The 7,356-nt window shown below is 49.0% G+C and overlaps 1 long non-coding RNA gene across 1 annotated transcript; it reads right to left on the minus strand.

Annotated features, from left to right (window-relative positions):
• Positions 1–5,933: 5,933 nt before the first annotated feature.
• LOC137459599 (uncharacterized) lies at positions 5,934–6,928 on the minus strand. The gene is made up of 2 exons (XR_010992413.1): positions 6,442–6,928; positions 5,934–6,224 (listed from the first exon to the last, which is right to left on the minus strand). It is a non-coding gene; the product is annotated as an uncharacterized lncRNA (long non-coding RNA).
• Between the last annotated feature and the right edge of the window lie 428 nt (positions 6,929–7,356).

Genomic DNA, 7,356 nt, shown 5'->3' on the forward strand with positions numbered 1-7,356 from the left:
TGGAGAATTTGGGGCCATATGGAGGGATGTGGGGAGCCTCCAGAAGGCTCCAAGAGAATCTTTTAGTCGGACCTTTAGGGTTACTTGCCGACAGCCAACCACAACAACCAGAACAGCTACTACTACTACGGTGCCTGCCACCAGCCAACCACAACCACGACAACCACCACAACAACAACAAATACTATGGCACCTGCCACCAGCCAACCACAACCACCGCAATGGTGCCTGCCGCCAGCCAACCACAACCACGACAACTGCCAGAAAAACAGCAACTACTACAGCGCCTGCCACCAGCCAACCACAACCACAACAAACACCAGAACAACAATGACTACTACGGCGCTTGCCGCCAGCCAACCACAACTAGCCCTAATCATCCCACTAGAATACCCACTGGAGACCCTCCATTGGCATCCACACGCCCCTAAATTCCCTTTGGGTAGCCCCACACCCACCACAGATGCACACAGACCCCCTTAGGAGAGGTGGCAACACTGACCAGTTAGGGGGCTATCTCATGCTGCTGTGCATGGGAAGCGCCTCAGCCGGCCTCTGTTCAGAAGGTTTTTCATTTAAATTAGGAAAAAAAAAAAAAAAAAAAAAAAAAAAAAACCACACACAAACAAAAAAAAAACCACAAACAACCAAGCCAATGAATATTTAAAAATCCTAGAACACACACAAAGGAAAAGCCATTCTTTGTGTATTATAGATATACACTGCAAGTTTACGTAACACAGAACCCCATGTAGCTCATTTCAAAGCCTCTTTTGAGACTAATTCTGTATTTCTACACCTCATTAAACAGGACAGCTATGGAGTTGGAGGAGGGTCAGGGTTAGCTGGCCGCTTAGGGGTTTTAATCCCCTCCAAGAACATGCAGGCATTTCAAATGTTCCAGGCTGATACAGAAGAGCCCCAGAGAGCAGAGGAGGTTGACACTTACCTGGAGGAGAGCCCAAGGAAGCCAGAAAAAAGCTGAGCAAAGAGCCATCCTCAGCAGAGCCAGGCACCACCGAGGGGAGCTGAGTCCCACTGGGCTCAGTCTGAAGTAGCCAGGCTTGCAGAGCCACCATCCTTTCAGGGAAAGAAAATGCTCTCGCTTTGCTGAAAGGTCCTAAACGTACAATTACTGGCCACGCTCACATTTAAAATTTTCACTTCGTGTGTCTCTGGCCATGCTTATCACAGAACTGCATGTCAGGACTCCAACTCGCTTTGGAGATTTTTTTCTACATCTCAACCGTGCCCATGCTCAGCTGCACGCTCCACACAAACTACATTTCTAACATTTTAAGGTCTTTTAGGAACTTCCCCTGGTTCCACGCAGATAACGCTACGATACCTTAAGTTCTCAGGGGATCCCCCTGTTCCCATACGCTTGGCCCCAGCTTCCATTTTGTATAATGCAACACGGTACCACCTTTTCAGCATAGAAAATAAGCAAAAAGCCCTATTATACACACAAAAGAAAATCCACTCTGTATTACGGAAGCACACTGTATACTTACATATTTCAGAACCCCATGTAGCTCATTTCAAAGCCTCCTTTCATACAAATTAATACTATTCTTCTACATCTACTTGAACAGGAGAGCTATGGAGTTGGATGGATTGAGACTCCCTCTCGCTTCATAGTTTTTTGGTTTTTTTTTCCTTCTGTGTCTCGATCGTGCACACTCAGCCACACGCTCTAAACAAGGTTTCTAACATTAAGTTCCTTAGGGAACTATCCCTGCTTCCCCACGGACAATGTCTACAATACTTTAAGTTCTTAGAGGATCTGCCGACCCCATACGCTTAACATCTGTAATACTTCAAGTTAAGCAGTACCTGTAATAAAAGAATAACAGAAACAATGCTTATACTACTTTTGGAACTCCCTGGTTCCGACCCAAGAGCTCTTTTACCTTGGACAGCAATTTGCCTCTCCCGTGTAAGGGGTCCCGTTACAGCTTATGCATTGCCCCTTTCCCTTCAAAGCATACATTTTTCTGCCTGGTGGCCCTTGTCCGTTCCTGCGCTGACCTGAGAGAGTTTAAGGAGCTCTGCCCGAGAAGCCTCGGAGGGGGCACCCGGAGAGATCCCGTTCCTCGGCAGGTCCCGCTGCGGTGGCAAGAAAATGATCTGTGGAAAAAGACAAACTCCACAACTCAAATAAGTTGGAGTTTTACATGCTTTATTACAGTGCTGGACAGACGTGGGATCTCTCCTGAAGCCATGTGCCAAACAACTTCACATGCTCAGGTTATTTCTATAATACAGGAAGTGGTAGCGTTTCAGTGCCAGAAATCTATTGCCTTTTTTTGTGTTTTCTGTGGGTTACTGCGTATGTTTTTCATCTTTTTTTTAAAATCAGTCACTTAACTATCCCCTGTTGTTATTTTGCTCCTTTGATGCTCACAGTTTACCATTCTTATTTCATATAAAAGGTTAATCTTTTCCCATGTTAATTCTTATTTTATACAAAAAGGTTAATTTTTCTTATCAGGCTCAGCCAGCCTCCGTTCAGAGGGTTTTCCGTTCACATAAGAAACAATCGACAACAAAATCGATACGTTTTAAAAAGCCACTCTTTGCATATTATAGATACACGCTGCACATTTATATATTTGAGAACCCCACGTACCCCATTTCAAAGCCTCCTTTCTTACAAATTAACACTGTAGTATAGATGTTTTACTTACTTTGAGCAGTGCTTTCTGGGCCAGATGTAAGCAGCTGAAGACATTTATTACATTATACGGCAAATTTATATAGTCTAATCAGAAGGCACATGTGGCACATCTCAATTGGGCATTTTCTACTGGCATACGTGTAATTAAGGCATACAGTAGGTCGTAACAACAAAACTATTTTAACACGTCCAACCAAACTCTGCCCAGTTTCTCTCCTTCGGTTCCAACGTGTTTACATTACTCTCAGAGTCAAAGGCAAAACATAGCTTTCTCTGACTCGAGCAAAGGCAAATCTTCCCCATAGTCTTCCAAAGCTATCCCAAAACACCTTCCCACATCATACTATTCTTCTACATCCACTTAAACAGGAGAGCTTCTGGAATGTAAAAGCAAATTCTAGGGAGAGCAAAACAGGGTTTCAAAGCATAAATATAACATGTGTATCACATAAAAACAGTAGACCTTCCTTTTTGTCTGTCACGGGAGGGGGGGTTGCACTTCTTTGTTTCTTTGGGTTTTTTTTCTTTTTGTTTCTTAGTTTTCAATACAAATGGAAAAACCTTCAAAGAGGGCCGCACTCAGCTGCTCCCCACACACAGGGGCAAGAGAAGCCCCTAACTGGTCAGTGTTGCCACCCCTCTTAAGGGGATCGGTTGGCACCTAAGGTGCACCTGGGGGTATCAAAGGGGAATTTGGGGGCACATAGAGGGATCAGGAGGGCCTCTGGAGAGTCTCCCAAATGATTAGTTGGATATTTAGGGTTATTTGGACCCCCGCCACAAAGGCCACTACTGCAAAGCTTTCCCCCCACCACCACAACTAACCCTAACCATCCGACTAAAATACCCACAGGAGACCTTCCATTGGTCCCCACATGCCTCTATATTCCCCTTGACTTCCCATTCAAATTAAGAAACTAAAAATAAAACCAGTGATGTTTCTTTTGTGTGTCTTGTGGGGTTTTTTAGTTTGCAAATAAGAGTAATTTCAAAGCCTTTTTGCATCCACATTACTACTGTTCTGCAATCTCTCGATTAAGAGCACAGCTTTTTCTCTGCTGGAATACCTCAGACTAACATTTTTTTCATGGGTTTTCATCCCCTCTGAGAGCATTCAGGCAGCTTTTTTGGGCAGCATCCCCCGCCCCTCACTCACCTGCTCCTCTCCTGCATCAGCACCCACCCCCATGTGGTATCATGGAAGGAAAGAGAGACAGCTGAGGGGCTGCCCCGCTTTTTATCACCCTAACCCACGGATGCCCTTCTCAGTGGGATTTGCACCTTCAGCACACAGCTGAGTTTTTGCTGCGCTTCTCTTCTCTGTGACAGCTGCTGCGCAGGTCTGCATCTCCAAGCATGTCACACCTTCTGGGATTTACTACCCCATAGTCACCTTGCAGTTGGTGCATTTCTTGCTGGCAATCAAGCAATCTCTTCCATCTGTTGCTCTCATTGTTTTGTTTCAGCTTTCTGAGCCTGTGTCGGTACAAGTCCTTCTCAGGGCACTGCAAACAGAGACAGACAAAGCTTCCTTTTCTCCAATAGTTCCAGGAACATTTCCGGCACTTCTAGGCAAGCACCGACAGAGTGACGGCTGTGAGGGGACATCAGCCTGGCACTGGAGCTGGGCATTCTGAGCAGATGAGGAACCCTGGGCAACACCTACAGAGAAATCTTGGTTTCTCTGCAGAGAAGCACTGGCCATAGAGACAAAGCTGTCTTTGATCTGGGCACCAGCTGCAGCTCCCAGCGGTGCCTAGCTGCAGAGCAATGGCCTGCACCTTCATCCTGATCCAGGTGGAGAGAGAACTGCCAGGAGCACAACTTCTCTGCTACGGTTGCAGCATCCCCAAGGGCCGAGCGCAGCCTTGCTGTTAGTGAGGAACACAGTCCCTGTGAGAAGCTCCTGGGGTGAGGGGACAAACAAGAGCTTGTCCACACTGGAAACAAGGGAAGTCTCTTTGCCACTCCCATTATACCCATCAGAGGACTTCTGCTTGCTTACCTACCTGCTCGGTTGGAGTCTACACTGGAAGAAGTTTCAGCTCCTCGGTAAAAGCGTGGACTGAGCAGTTTCTTTTTCAGCCTTTCCTTCCTGACTGACAGATCAAACCCTACCTGGAGCCCACACAAGCCAAGCAGGAGATCCCCTGCTAGGCTGGCAGGGCGAGGCTGTACCGTCGCAGCAGCCGTAGCCCTTGTGCCGACCGTGTCGCTGCTGCACGTCTTGCTTGCTCGGTTAATGAAGTGGAAAGCAAAGAGTCAATCTGTAAAGAATAAAGCAAAAAGCAAAGAACAGATCTCAGTTACTCACATTGTAAAGCTGTGAGGAGGTTAGCATGCATTCAATAAAAATACCACAAAATCATTTGTTCTCCCTTCAGCGTTCATTTAACTCACAGAGCTGTGAACTGATGCTGTCCCAAAACACACACTCAGCATCTGGTGGTACTTGGAGCACCAAGAAGAGAGTTTGGCATGCTGGGAGAACACTTCCCCACTGAGGGAAGATCTGGGGCCCCACTGGGAGACTTGGGAAGGCACTGGGAGCACTAGAAAAGGATTTTGGAGTTACTGGGAAGAAGAGGGAGAACACAGGGGCCATGCTGGGAGCAATCGGGAAAGCAGAATAGAATACAGACTTAACCAGGTTGGAAAAGACCTTCCAGAACACTGAGTCCAACCTATCACCCACCACCATCTAGTCAACCAAACCATGGTACTCAGTGCCTCATCCAGTCTTACTTTAAACACTTGCAGTGATGGTGACTCCATCACCTCCCAGGGCAGCTCATTCCTCATGAGTGCAACACAAAGCAGACTTACTTGTGGTCTTGTTCTCCAAAGCACAACGTATAGACTGCTCCTGATGTAGACATACACACACATCCCACATGTGGAGAACAGCAAGAGTCCTGCAGACAAGACTCCTAACAGGAGTGGGGAAACACTGGGTGTACTAGAAAAGAAAAAGAGATAAAGGGCCAATTCTGTTATCACTTACAGCTCCACACTTCCGTCATTATTGCATGCACTAGAAGCACAGAGTTACAGGTATCTCTGGGTACAGTTGAGGCAGCAGCCGCCGCTCCCCCAAAGCCCCGCGCTGCCCCGCCGGCCGCCGCCGCCGCAGCCAGCCCCCAAAGCCTCGTGCAGCCCCGCCGGCAGCCACCCCCCCAAGCCCCGCGCAGCTCCAGACCCTGACAGGCTGGACAGATGGGCAGAGTTTGGAAAGCATGCACGGACTCCCTGGTTGGTGAAGCAGGAATTGTTTAGTGGTACAGAACAAGCAGTGTATGTGGGAAAAATCAAGCAGGCTAAGCAATTCCTTGGCATTCTTGCACCACTGCTGCTAATTGAGTTTTCTCCTTTGATATGCAGCTCTCCATTATTATCTTCATCCCATAGCAGGTTGAGCTTCTCCAGCACGGAGGCGAGCGTCCTTCTGTCTCACACTTCAGGCTGTTTACTGCAGTCAGCTCTTCTTTATCATCAGACTGTTCTTCCGTCGTCAGCAGCCTGTTGTTCTTTCCTGTCCTGAAACCTTCCATACATACTTTCTGTTTTATTTCAGGCAGAGTCCAAGGGCATGATATTGAACACATGCAAGTGCCAGGTTCTACACATTACCACAACAACCCCAGGCATTGCTACATGCTGGGGTCAGACTAGCTGGATAGGAACCGAACTCAGAGACTGTGGAAAGACTCTGGGGCAGTGTGGAGGGGCTGAGGGGGGCACTTGGGGTTATGAGGAGATACAGTGCTCCCACTGCTCTCCCAGTTGTCTCCCAGTTGCTCCCAGTTGGGTTCCTGCTGCTTCCAGTTGTCTCCCAGGGCTCCAGAACTGACTCCAGCTGCTGCAGGTATGGCTCCCAGTCCCTCCCAGTGCCTCTCAGCCCCTACCAGCTTCCTCCCAGACTGGGAAAGGACTGGGAAGCACTGGGAGGGGTTCAGGACAGTACTGGAAGGTACTGGGAGGCTGTGGAAGACCTCTGGTGGGGGGAAGGTTACGGGGGGGAGAGTAAGGGGACACTGGGAAAATTCTAAGGGTTAACTGGGAGGTACTGGGAAGGGCTCTACATGGCACTGGGAAGAACTCAGAGACTGTGGAAAGACTTTGGGGCGGTCTGGAGGGGCTCAGGGGGGCACTGGGGGTCATGGGGAGATACTCCCAGTGCTCTCCCAGTTGTCTCCCAGTTCCTCCCAGGGACCCCTAGTGCTCCCAGTTGGGTTCCCGCTGCTTCCAGTTGTGTCCCAGGGCTCCAGCAATGCCTCCAGCTGGTCCAGGTATGTCTCCCAGTGCCTCCTGGTCCCTACTGGTCTCCTCCCATACTGGGATAGGACTAGAAGGGATTGGGAGGTACTGGGAGGGACAGGAATAAACAGGGAGGGACTGGGAGGGGACTGGGAAGGGAGTGGGACAGTGTGGGAGGGGACTTGGAGGGACAGGGAGGGGACATAGTGGGAATGGACTGGGAGGCTGTAAAGGGCTGTGGGAGGGAAATGGGGGGCTGAGGGGGGGTACTGGGAATTCCTGGGTCATGCTCCCAGTGCTCCCAGTTGTCTCCCAGTGGGGATGCTACTGCTTCCAATTGTCCACCAGGGCTCTTGCCAGGTAGTGCAGGTATGACTGGGAGGGGACTGGAAAGGGATGGGGAAGGCACTGGTTGGGGA

The sequence above is a fragment of the Melanerpes formicivorus genome, unplaced genomic scaffold, assembly GCF_026170545.1.
Source record: "Melanerpes formicivorus ecotype bairdi unplaced genomic scaffold, bMelFor1.0.p_v2 SCAF_380, whole genome shotgun sequence".
Lineage (NCBI taxonomy): Eukaryota > Metazoa > Chordata > Aves > Piciformes > Picidae > Melanerpes > Melanerpes formicivorus.